Raw genomic sequence first — 13,179 nt, 5'->3', positions numbered from 1 at the left:
CTATGAGAACAGCATTTGGGGTCATTCATTTTTCTCCTGTGATATAAGCAGGAGCTTATATGAAGTGAAACAGAAGGAAGAAGAAACAAGAGAAACACCTGTTTGATGCTACAGTTTCAGAGGAGGATTCCCAGAAGCAATATATCACAAATTCAGAAGCCCAATTTCTTCAGTGTCAGTAATAAATGTTGTCACCATGGAGGGTGATTTTGGTAATGAGAATTGGAATAAATACATTCATAAGCCACATATCTGAGATGAACCCAGAGCTAATACAGTTTTAATGAACTTGAGCACTTTAACTTCCTGCTAATGGTGACTTGGGTTACCAAGCATGGGAGTCACTTTTTTATTCATACCCTCATTGGAATTGGAATCTTAACAGATCATCTAGTTTTTAATCTCTTATTTTATAGATGAAGAGGCTGAGTCCCAAGGAGGTTAAGTTACTACTCCAAGTCACACAAGTAGTGATATTGCTGTGATAGAAGAATGGATTCTCTGTTCGCGGTTTTGGAAGGGGAGACAATATGCCTTTCCAAACATTCAAAAACACATATGGAAAATTAGACATTTAAAAATTTTTAATGCCATGACTTTACAACCAATCAGTATCTCTCATAGCACTCATTTTCCTTGTTTCATATTTAATTCTGAATACTTTCTATCTTCCTCTCCAGGTTGTAAGCCGTTTGAGGACCAAATTCAAATCTAAATTAGCTTAACAGATCTGTACATACACAGTGTCTCACCCTCAGAAGTTCGATAAAGACTATCAATGACTAAATGAAGAAATGCTCTTTCAGCCTTTCCTCCAAGACAGCCGCCAACCCAGAATGGAGTGGACAAGGAGGGAATAGAGCAGTGGTGTCACAAAGACAACCCTCTTATTCCCTTTTGGGGTAATTTAAATTGTAGTCCTAATCTCAACAGTCTCTGTCTGACACCACTTGGTCTCATATAACTCAGTCATTCCATTTTCTTTACTCCCATTTATACAAAATGATCAGATATGCTCCAAATGCTGAGCCTTTTATAGTCTTTATTTTATTCCTTTCGGAGGTTCCCATACATTTGTTTTTAATGGTAATGTGATTGCCATAGCAACTCAAAGATATAAATGTTGCCTAATTGAATCGCAGTGTTGAGGATGATAGTCTGCAAAAAGACTGACTTAAATCTGGGGTGGGGATGAGAGTAGGGGGTGAATGAGGATGATAAAAATTTTGTCCCCCGAATTCCTGGGTTTGGATTACTTTTTCGTTTGTTCTGTAAGGCACATTGTAACTTTTCCCACTTAACTGTAGAGGGAGAAGAGCGGGTCAGTAGATAGGGTAGACCGGCAATTTCTTAGCAGTAAAAGCCTAGTTATGAGTAAAGCGAGACCCCTCTATCACGTTGTTCCCTCCGCATCCCGAGGATAACGACATATTGAGAGAGACGGATGCTATTGGAGGCCCAGAATCTTAAGCCGCTTAGTTTGGTACAACTGTAAACTGCCACACAGGGGCTCGGCCCTGCATCTTAAGTACGCAGTATAAGGAAAGGTAAAGGGATTTCCCGCAGCTCCACCCGAGCCTTCCCTTCAGGTTCAAAACACGTTATGTAAATAACAAGTTACTCTGGGTGCACATGTGAGAAGGCAGTGGTCCGACACATAAATGTACTTCCAAAGTCCCTTGCATGTGCACCTGGATAGCCCTAAGCCCCTCTGACGTCTCTTGAAAACAGCCCCCCGCTTTTCCAGCCCCAGCCGAGCGGGCCGGGCGGCCACATGGCGCGCTCCCGGGGTGATGGCAGCCGCGCTTTGTTTCCATCAGCAAGGGGTGAGTCACAGGCCCCCGCAGTCCCTAAGCTGGGCAAACACTCGGGCCGACGCTGCTGCAAATTTAACAGCAGGAGCAACTACCGAAGCAGCTGCTGCCCTCTTCTCCCCTTCCTCCTTCTCCTCAGCCGCCACCGCCGCCGCACGGCCAACGCCTCCGCCTCCTGCCTCCGCCCAGTCCCCTCCTTCTCCCCCCGCGAACTTAGTCAGCGGTTCGCGCCGCCGCGCCCCGATTGGCCGGCGGAACACGCCGCGTCACAATGGAGCCGGTTGGAGGCGGTGAGCCTGGCAGCGCTGGGGCTTCCCGCTGAGCCCGCAGCAGCCGGCAGCAAGGAAGTGCGGGCGCGGGGCCGCCGCCGGCGCGCCCGGAGCGGCGCGGGGCGCACCCCGCGAGGAGCGCCGGATCCCGGGGCCGGAGGCATGCAGGTAGGTCGGGGCGAGACGCCCCTGGTCACCGAGGAGGAGCCGAGCCGACCCAGTTGGTGGGGGCGGAGGACCGGGTGAGGGGACGCAGCAGGTGGGGGTGGCCGAGCAGGTGCGGTTACCTGTCCGCGCCTCACCTGCGAGCCGGGCCTGCGGGCAGGTGGCTGGGCTAGAGAGATGAGGCGCGGTTTTGCCACTCCCTCGTCTCTGGGCTAGAAGTGATACCCCCGAGGGACTTCTGGGTGCTGGGATCATTCGGGGCAGGAGGAGTGGGCGGCGCGACGGTGCGGTCGCATGTCTTCCCCAGCAGTCACGGCGCCGCACCTGAGTGTGAGTCCTCAGGGTGGTGCGGAAACCGGGTTCTGGTTTCCTGGGCTGGAGTCTCGCCTTCCCTAGATGAGCAGACCTCTCCGGAGGGCGTCCGCGCTTGGGTCGCTCTCCTTTGCCCCCTGCCCTGGCGCTGTTGGTTGGCAAACATTTTCTGCTCGTGGGAAATCTACAATTGTTCGCCTACAGTTTAACGGTGGTGTTGGCATTCGTTTGTTTGAAGGAGAAGGGAGCAACCTATACCCATTTCGAGGGAGTAGCTAAGAGTTTCCCCTTACTGGGCTGCAGTTGAGCAGGTGCTGAGAGGTCAGAAGGGGGGAGGCTGGGTGTTGGCTCATCACTCTGTGTCCTCACCTGACTTCCCAAAGTCCATAGGTTGCCTTTAGTCAGATGACATTTGTGGAAGACTTCTTTGTGGTCAGAAAGACTCCCTCTCAGCAGCCCCCTTCCCACCCCCCCCAAAAAAAGGATAAACCTGATTTAAAAACGAAAACCTACCTGTGAACTTCCTTGAATAAATTCGCCTTGCCAAAAACTTTTTTTTTAAGTCCGTAAAAAGATATCGGTATGAAAATTTTATTTATTTATTTTTATTGATTTTTTTTTTGCGGTACGCGGGCCTCTCACTGCCGTGGCCTCTCCCGTTGCGGAGCGCAGGCTCCGGACGCGCAGGCCCAGAGGCCATGGCTCACGGGCCCAGCCGCTCCGCGGCATGTGGGATCTTCCCAGACCGGGGCACGAACCCGTGTCCCCTGCATCGGCAGGCGGACTCTCAACCACTGCGCCACCAGGGAAGCCCTGAAATTTTTAAATTGCAAATAGTTAACCAACTTAAAATAGGCAAAGTGTACACTGCTTTCTAAGAGGAAATGAAATGGTATGTGCCTTTATCAGACTGTTAGGTCTCCTAAAACCTAAGTGTCAGGTTGTAGTACACAGAAGCAATCAAACTGCAGTATAATTGTTTAAAAATTCCAGTACCCTCCACGTGCTGAGTTTCCACCTCCTGAGAACCGAAAGTGCTCTTTGATTTGTGAGTGCCAAGGTGACTTTCTTTTGCCCCTGGCTTCCCTAGTCAACAGCTTCACCCTTGAAGGAATATAAAATGTCAGCCAATCCTACAAGTGACTGGGCCCCTAACATATCAGACGTTACTCTTAGTTCAGGTAATGCGGGGGACAGTGTTGTTGCTGAGTGTACAGTTGAGTCATGATACCTACTATCCATCTACTACATGTTAGAATTAAATTTACTATTCTTTGAAACGTTCTTTTTTTCTTAAATTGGAAAAGTGTTCCAACATGTCCAGCCTAACAGGAAGATTCTCACATTGGGAGTGTTTTCATTTGACTAGTTAAGATTTGCTTTTTAAAGACCGTTCCCCTCCCCATTGCTGTTTCATTCCTCCCAATCCTCAGAATGAAAGCACCAACGTTAATTAAAATGAAAAGGGCCCTAATCAATATCACTGGAAAAGGGTACCAGGTCTTTCAAGTTTTTTTTTTTTTTAAATAGAATTTATTTTTTAGAGCAGAATTGAGAGTAACTGCAGAGAGTTCCCATGTACCCCCTGCTCCCATTCATGCATAGCCTCGCCCATTATCAACATCCCCCACCAGAGTCAGTACACTTGATACAATAGATAAACCTACACTGAGACATCATTATCACCCAAAGACCATAGTTTAGATTAGGGTTCACTCTTGGTGTCGTACATGCTACGGGTTTGGCCAAATATATAACAACATGTATCCACCATTATAATGTCATCAGAGTATGATACTATATCATATTATCACTGCCCTAAAACTCCTCTGTGATCTTCCTATTCATCCCTCCTGCCCCCCCTAACCCCTGGCAACCACTGATATTTTCACTGTGTCCACAGTTTTCCCTTTTCCAAAATGTCTTATAGTTGGAATCAGTCTGTAGCCTTTTCACATTGGCTTCTTGCACTTAGTATTATGCATTTAAGTTTCCTCCATGTCTTTTCATGGCTTGATAATTTTTCTTTTTAGTACTGAATAATATTCCGTTATCCCTCCACATTTTTTTAGGCTGTGTGGGTATTTTCCTGCAGTGGTTTGAAATTTGTGATTTTTTGTTTTGTTTTCTGGAGTTGAAGGTTGGAAATAATATGTAGAAGATTCTTGCTTGAGCCAAAATTTTTATTTATAAAAAAGTTTTTGTAATTTTAAAATCTTTTTTGATGGTATCCAAGTATTTTTATGTTCCTTTTTGATTTTTTACTGCCCATAAAAAAATAGCCTATTTAATATCTGATGTTCATTTAGTGTTTCTCAAGTTGAATTTCCAAATTTATTTTTTGCTTCTCTTTCCAGCATCCTTCTAGCTTACACTGATATTATCAGAAACAAATGTATGCTGAATCTGTCGTGTTAACTCCAGACTCAGTGGCATGGTTTTCATTGCCTCCTATATAGCATGTCCCTCACTGCTCTCCTGACGCAGGGAGTATTGCTTACTCTGCAAACAGTACAGACCTGCGACCACTCATAGGAATTTGGGAGGCCCAATTATAGTATAGAATTTCTTTAACCAGTTGTAAAATGCATTCTAATTTCTGTCATGTCTGTTTTCATATTGCTGCCTTTTATTGCTATTGCCCACTTGCATTTTATTCCCTATCTATATTTTCGAAACTTCCTACACACCTTTATTATGACTTAGGTTTTTTCATCGTGTTTAAAATAATGTCTTTGGCAGACATAACAACTTATTTTTCCTTTTCTGGATCATTAAGATTGATCTCAAATAAAATTAGACCTAACTCCAATCACTGTATCTCTCTGCTAAGTTCTTTTCAGTGCTGTTCATTTAGAAATAGAACAAAGGGTGATAATAAACTCCCTGTTCTATGACTTCCTCTTATTTAGGATTCTACTCAATTGCAACACAATTTAAATTCACTTCTGCAATGCTGTTGTGAACCCATGTAAAGGAAATGAATTAAAATGAGTTGTCAGAGCTTCAACCTTGACCTTTACTTTGGCCTTTTTGGTCTTGATATGGGTCATGTGATTCTGCTTGATATGGGTCATATGATTCTGCTTGTTTCTTTCCAGACTGTGTATCTTTGAACTTCATCTCCTGCTTCTTCAATTTCAGGATTCCTTGTAATTCTTTGTTGTTTGTTTCATCCTGTGGCCATTTTCAGGGCTCTATTCTACAATGCCCACTCCTAGGTCAACAGCATCTTTCAGAGACATTATCAGCTACACAGCTTCTATTTCTCTTCTCTTTCCAGCTCCATGCAGGTGACTGAGATCTTCCTCAGCCCATCTACGATGGAGACTAAATTTTTTACTGTCGAGTAGCATATTCCCTTTGATTGTCTCAGGTATGCAGATTTGAAAGCATATTCAAACCTTCCTTCTTTTCTTCTTTCAAATTTTTTTCAGCATTTTTACATTTCCCCCTCAAGTCTATTGCAGATTATAATCAGGAGTTCTTCAGGCTTCTGCCTAAGAGCGTGAACTGTGCAGACTGATGAGCCTGGGTTTGAACCCTACGCTATCACTTTGGGTGAGTTGCTGGATTAGTTAAGATTAGCTGTCAGTTACAGAGACCTCAAAGAAAAATTGCTTAAACAAAGTGATGTTTGTTTCTCTTTTACATTAAAAAAAAAAGCTTATAGAGGGACAGTCCAGAGCTGGTATTATGACTTTACAGGTCCTCTGAGACCTAGGCTGGTTCCACCTTTTAGAACTACCAAACATCCAATGAGGCCCTCAATCTCATGGTCCTAAACGGAGCTTCAGCCATCACATCCAGGTTCCAAGTGTAGAAGGGAGGATGAAAGGAAGGGAAGAAGATGGGGAAAAGCAAGAGCCCAGGGTCTCTTAAGGAAATTTCCTGGAGGCTGTCATACATTTCTTGTTAAATCTCATTGACCAGACTTTAGCAATATGACCTCATCTAGCTGGAATAGAGACTGGGGAATATTGTCCTTACTGTAGACAACCTTATGCCCAGCTAAAACGTGGGATTTTCACATCCTTAGTAAGATGGGGGAAAGGAACATTGGAGTAGTCGAACACCACTGTTATTCTACACCTTTTTTTTTTCTTGACTATTGTTATCCATCTCACAGGATTCTTAGGATTAAAAGAACTCTTAACATGAAAGCATCTAATCCAGTATCCAGTATCTAGCATAAAACAAGCTTTCAGTAAATGTTAGTTCATATTCCTCCTTATTCCTTTTTCATGAATTGTCTCATTTCTCTACTACCACATCGTTGGCATCCAAATCCTATTTTAAATACTGGCCCCAATCGATGGTACTAGACTGTAGTCTTGTACTTTATCATGGGAGGGAGCAACGCCTTATTACTCAATGTCACACCTATTTCTTAGCTTATAGTGTGGCTTAGATTTAAGATATAGCTCTTGGAATCAAAACGATCTGGGTATGAATCCTGGCTCTCCCACTTACTCAGTATGCCTCTTGCATCCTCAATTTCCTAATCTGTAACCTGGGGGTAAGATTCAGATATGAGGAGTAAATGAAAAAAATGTATGTAGATTACCTAATAAACTGTGCCTGATGAAGTAAGTGGTAGCTTTTCTTTTTTAATTTGGCCTAATCTAGATGAACCTTTTTGAAAATGAGCTCTTATTCCATTAAAAAAAAGTTTTAAAATTGGTCACCTCCATACATATCCAAATGAGTATTGTTAAATTGTTAGTCAGACTTTTTGAGAATTGTCCCCAAAATCAGTTTAAACCTAGCAAAGTCTTTCCTGTATGTGTGTGTTTTTATATATATATATATATAAAAACCAGAATAGCTCAGCTTTAACCTTTTCCAGCCTTGATTTGAATGATTTTTTGCCACATGCACTCTCAGAAGCAGAAACGTTCCACCAATGAGTATATTTCATAGTATTTTTTTCCAGCAGCTATTTGTTAAGCACCTACTGTGTGCCAGACACCGTGCCGGGTTCTAGGGACACAAAGGTAAGCAAAAATGCATGTGGTCCATACCACCATGGAGGTTACAGGTTACTGGGGGAGACAGGAGAATCAATCACTGCAAATACATGAAAAATTGCTACTACCAACATTATTAGGAAGGAGATATACAGGTGTCGTGAAAGTATGTGCAAGCGTCTTATGGTTGGAGGTTGTATGGTGACTTTAGGAACAAAAATTGGCCAGGGAGCGGGAGCAGAGATGTTGTGGAAGTGTGGCTTGAAATGAGCTTGGACGCGAGATGAGCCTGCCTTAAGCAGGGATCAGAGTGTGCCACAGGTTTCCAGCACCGTTCCAAAGCGGCCGTAATGTTTGGAGTCATCTTTAAGTGTTCATAATATATAACTTCTCCATGTGATCCTCTGAAAGGGGTCACCTAATTCAGGAACAATTTAATTCTTTTCTAATTTATTCATGCTATATTGACAGACTTTAAATTCAGCTACTTTTTTCTTTTGGATACACCAAGCAGATGCATCTGAGAAAACTGGCTGTAAAGTAGGATCTTTTCAAAGAGGGTCAGAGGGTTGATCTGCATCACCCTTAGCGAGGGGAATTTGAAGGCATTTGGCTGAATGGGGGCACATGAAGGAATGTTGGCAGAATAGGTAGACCACAAAGCAGCAGTGGAAGATGACCACAGGAGGGGAGGCGTAGGCAGCGTGTGCCAGAGAGCTGGCTGGACTGCTGTGCTTGGGATGGCACGTCTCAGAGCCAGCAGGCAGCCCAACATCCGGTCTCTCCAAGGCTTTCAGGCTCTCATTGACAGGACCCAGCTTGGCACCTTGGCACTGGGGTACCATTTCTCCTTATCCTCTCCAGCTGAGCTCATGGGGCATCCTTTGGGGAAAATGTTACCTCTCTAGTCCCTTTGAGGGCCTTGGAGGGTGGCTGGGAGGCTCTGCTCCCGTGTAACATGTGAGGACATGACGGAGCCTTGGGGGCAGAATCGCCTGCCATTGGACTGCAGGTTATTTCTTGCTCTGAGCAGATGAATTCTGTTCATCTGAAGATTTTAAAGTTCATCTCTCTAGGCAAAACTAAGTGAGTTTGTTCCTGGCCCTATTTCAGTGCCGAAATAGGCAACTGAGCAATGACTTGTCTTCGAAAAGTGTGAGTCATGATGCAGTTTCTGGATGCACAATGCTGTGCTTGGTGGGCAGGTTCCCAGAGTATTTATGCTCTGCTAGCACTGCCCTAAGGGGGCTCAAGGCTTTCACCTCCGCCCTCCCAGGAATGCCTTTGGAGCTGGGGCTTCCTGTCGCTCACCACTTGCCAGTATTTGGAATTCCTCCTCCAGGGCACACCAACCTTGTTCCTACCTCTGGGGCTTCTCAGTTGCTGCTCTCTGCCTGGACGCTCTTCTCTTATGAATCTGCGTAGCTGCTTCCTTCTCAATGGAAGGTCAGCTCCAATGACCTCAGGTATAGTTTCCCTGATCACCTCAGATAAAGTACCCTTGCCATTCTCTGTCCTAGCCTTTCAGGCTTTGGTTTATTGTTTGCTGGCTTGTTTATCTTCTGTTTCCCTCCCCGCCCACGCCAGAATACAAGTTACGGGAAAGCATGGATCTTGGCTCGCTTGTATATCTGCCCTTAAGCCTGGTGTGTAGTGGACTCCCCAAACTGCTACATGTGATTTGGGGCAAAAAAAAATATTACCCCTTTGAACTTAAAATGGGGATGATATCACCGGTGCTACCTGCCTTATAGAACAGTAAGGGCCTGGAGTTAGTGTACCAAAGATACCTTTTCCCCCACCAAAACTTGCTAATCATCTTTAGATTCCATATTTTTGCAAATAGCAATACCATTTACCCAATTACATAACCCTAAAATGCGTAGAACTCACTCTGGGCTTCTCTTTGCTTTGTTCCCCCCTTAACTGCTCCTTAAAGGATGGTAACCAGTTTGTCCAGAGGCCACACCCTTAAGGTACCTCCCAACAGTGCCCTTCCTTTACAGTCTCTTGACTGCCTTGAGTCTTTTCCAGGACTGCTGCTAATTGCCTCCAAATGGTAGTTCAGTTTGTAGTCTTTCCTCTCTTCCCCCCACAAAATTGGCTGTTCACACAACAGGAAAATAATCATTGTGAAAGGCAAATTTCATACCACGACTACCTGGTTTAATAATCCTTTAATGACTTGCTTTGCCAAAGGATGGATTCCAAATGCCTTGGAGAGCCATATAATACAGTCTTCCTCCGTCTGCTTCTACAACTCTCCAGCTTCACCTCTCACTGCCCCCCACTCCCCCCACCCCCGTCATTTCTAAATCACCAACGCGTGCACCATGGACACAGCGTGCGCAATAACACCCCCATGCACCAGCCATCCTAAACTGTCTGCAGTGCAGAGGAAGGTACAAGGTGGCCAGATGGCTTCACTCCGTGGCTTTTTTTTCCTTTTCTCTCTCTGTGTTCATATCCCCTTGTCAAACACCTACCCATCTTTCAAGAGTCAGTTCAAGCATACCTATTGTGAAAGACCATTCCAGACCCTTCCCTCTGCCTACCACTCGTAGGAGCTCCTGAATCCCTTCCCTGTGTCACCTCTGATGCTTGTGCATCTGTTATATTCCCTCTGCCAGAGAATGCCTCTGCCTCCTCCTAGGTGCTCCTTCATGATAAAGGATGAATTTTGTTCATCTCCCGAGTGAGCTTCCTGAGCCAGGCATTATACCTGGCATGTAAACTGATATGTGGGAAAGAATTAGGCAATAAAGTTCAGTATACTTATTATCTAGTCCAGGGCTTTGTTTCAATAATGTACTTTTGACTGGTATTTGGAAATCTGAAAGATTTCCTTGAAGGTTAGAAGTAGGAAGAAGAGTTATTGTATATATGCTGTTAATAGGTATCAGTTGAATGACCAAAATATTTTGTTAATGAGCTAGTGTTTACTGAACGTTTACTGTGTTTAGAGTTCTGGATTTGGCCATTTGCAGGGGATGCTTGACTCAGATTTTGGACTTTACTGAAATAATTCTGGCTCTTTCTATTAGAAGTCAAAAATTTAGATGGTCAGCACAGGTTCTTGGCTTACAGGCAGTTTAGGATCCCCAAGGGTGCTTTCAATTTCAGGCTTTGGGGACTAAACTTGGGCACAGAGGACAGCAAGATAGAAGCAACTTTTTTTTTTTTTTTTTTGTGGTACGCGGGGCTCTCACTGTTGTGGCCTCTCCCGTTGCGGAGCACAGGCTCCGGACGCGCAGGCTCAGCGGCCGTGGCTCACGGGCCTAGCCGCTCCGTGGCATGTGGGATCTCCCCGGACTGGGGCACGAACCCGTGTCCCCTGCATCGGCAGGCGGACTCTCAACCACTGCGCCACCAGGGAAGCCCTTTTTTTTTTTTTTAATCTGGCTGCATGGGGTCTTAGTTGTGATATGTGGGCTCTAGTTCCCTGACCAGGGATTGAACCCAGGCCCCCTGCATTGGGAGCGTGGTGTCTTAACTGCTGGACCACCAGGGAAGTCCTTAGAATAAAGGAGTTTAGAATCAAGTGTCTGATAATGATTTTTGTCCAGTACCCCCTAAAAGGATTTTGAAACACTGTGTCCTCTCCTCATACATTTTAAAAGTTAATGTCTAAATTTTTTTATAGTTGTAAAAAATGGCACTTCTGATATTATAAATATTGATTTAAAAAAACACTCTTTTTAATGTACCCAGTGGAAGCTAAATTAAATACCACAGTGATTTCATATCTACCATGTCATCCATTTAAAAAACACACAAACAAGCTGGTCTAGAAAAGCTGGGAATTTTTACATAGTTGTTTCCCTTGTGGAACTCATTTCATTCTTCTTTTATATAACCTAATCCCCATTTGACAGTCTTATGTTTGAAAATCTTTCATTGATTACCTTATCATACTCTTGTGATGCACATATATACACACTATATTTTTTTAAGTTCTTGTGACAATAAGCCTCTAAATGTTAAACAAAATTTCACTTGGATTGAGTTTTTATGATTTTGACTAATATATGATTGACCAGAACAAGTATATTAGAATTTTGGTGAATAAATATTAAGCATAGGTAAAATTTTATGGAAAATAACTTCTCAGTGAGATGCCTGGGGCTTAAAAAGAGTTTACTTATGCATAAGTAAAACTTATTGCTAAAATAAGATAGGCTGCATAATCAAGGCTTCTTTTTAAGTGTCAATGCGTAAGACACCTTACCACATATATAAGTGTATGGGAATGAACGCAGTATAATTCCACTCTATTTTTTAAACTCCTGAGGTGTATGACAAAAGTTACCTAGTGATTGATCACAAAAATGATTTTCCATGTTCTGTTGTCTTAACAACTTGATTGGGTCTCCCTCCAGTGTTGTTTGAAGCAAAGAAATGGATACGTTCCCCAACTCCCAAAAGGATTTCTCAGTCTTGAAAGTCAATCACTTTCTTAACATCTATAACCCTACAGGTATTTCAAATGACCCTCAGCTTGGAGCCCTGGAGATTTTTACTCCCCAAGGCAATCCACCACAAGCAGACTCCTGAGAAATGAGATGTTTACCTTTCTTGTGGAACGTGGGGAGCGGATGACTGTGAAAAGGGAAAAAAGGGAGATGGCCAGAAGGAACCAGCTGGACATCAGGTGTTCTGAAGCACATACTTTTAGACGAGGGTTAATTGGTGATCTGGAAGTAGATTCTACCAGAGTGCTCCTCCTTTCCAAAAACAAAAAGCCCCCAAACCCCTTACCCCACTTTGAAGATCAACTGGTTTGGGTGCTAAAGAAAACTTTTCAGTCAAATTCGCTATCAACTCTAAGGAAAAAGGCCCCAATAGGCCAATTTAAAGATTTCTTCTTGGTGGACAAAAACATTCAAAAGGGAAAGAGCATGGTTGGAGCTTATCACTCTTTTAAAAAGATTTGATGGAAGCTAATTTGATACCAAAGTGATAGAATCACCATTATCCATTTTAGGAATGTACACTCAAACTCTCCTAGAATATTTAGAAATAATACATAATTTTTTATACGCATTGTTAGACTATATACAAATAGAATGTTGGTAAGGATCACCAGGTGCTTGACTGACAGTCACCTAGGTCAGTGGGTGACTGATTTCTAAGAGCAAGTCTTAATCCCATTGAAAAAAAGTTTTCTGCAGTGTTTTATCAGGAATGCTAATTTCTTTCCAAGAGGAGGTTGTGAATTACATGCAAAAAGGTCTGGTCCCAGGCTAGGTTTGGGACATTTTTTTCTTTACAGAGTAATGCATTCTGAAGGGAGAGGAGTTGAGCCTGGCTATCATTCCCATTGATTAGTAAGTCTTTATTGGGTCCTCCTGGATCCTGGATGCTCTTGACACCCTGTATGTAAGGACACTGTACAGATGTCCCCTGTGCTCTTGCCTTCTCCCAGCAGCTTGTAGCAGATCCTACTGAAACACTTTACAGGGACCCCCCACCACATTGCTTACTCTATTATACATTTGTACATCACTTCTAACATACTGAAGCATTTATATGCACGTTTATTCTCCTGATGACCTGTGGGAGATGGGTACAAATGTGGATACTGAGTTTATAAGGGGATTGTGGCTTGTCTCAGCAGACTCTGCAAGTTAGCTGTAGATCTGGTACCTG

The 13,179-nt window shown here is 43.6% G+C and overlaps 1 protein-coding gene across 1 annotated transcript in view; it reads left to right on the top strand.

The window, feature by feature from the left end:
• The first annotated feature begins 2,184 nt into the window (after positions 1-2,184).
• The window catches only part of LRRC8B (leucine rich repeat containing 8 VRAC subunit B), a 73,952-nt gene continuing 62,957 nt past the window's right edge, over positions 2,185-13,179 (top strand). The window contains exon 1 of the mRNA XM_060139605.1: positions 2,185-2,251. The gene's annotated coding sequence lies outside the window, so the exon portion shown is untranslated. The remainder of the gene's footprint in view (positions 2,252-13,179) is intronic.

Source organism: Lagenorhynchus albirostris, chromosome 2, assembly GCF_949774975.1.
Source record: "Lagenorhynchus albirostris chromosome 2, mLagAlb1.1, whole genome shotgun sequence".
NCBI classification, from domain to species: Eukaryota; Metazoa; Chordata; class Mammalia; order Artiodactyla; family Delphinidae; genus Lagenorhynchus; species Lagenorhynchus albirostris.
This window is presented reverse-complemented; position numbering and strand designations above follow the sequence as displayed.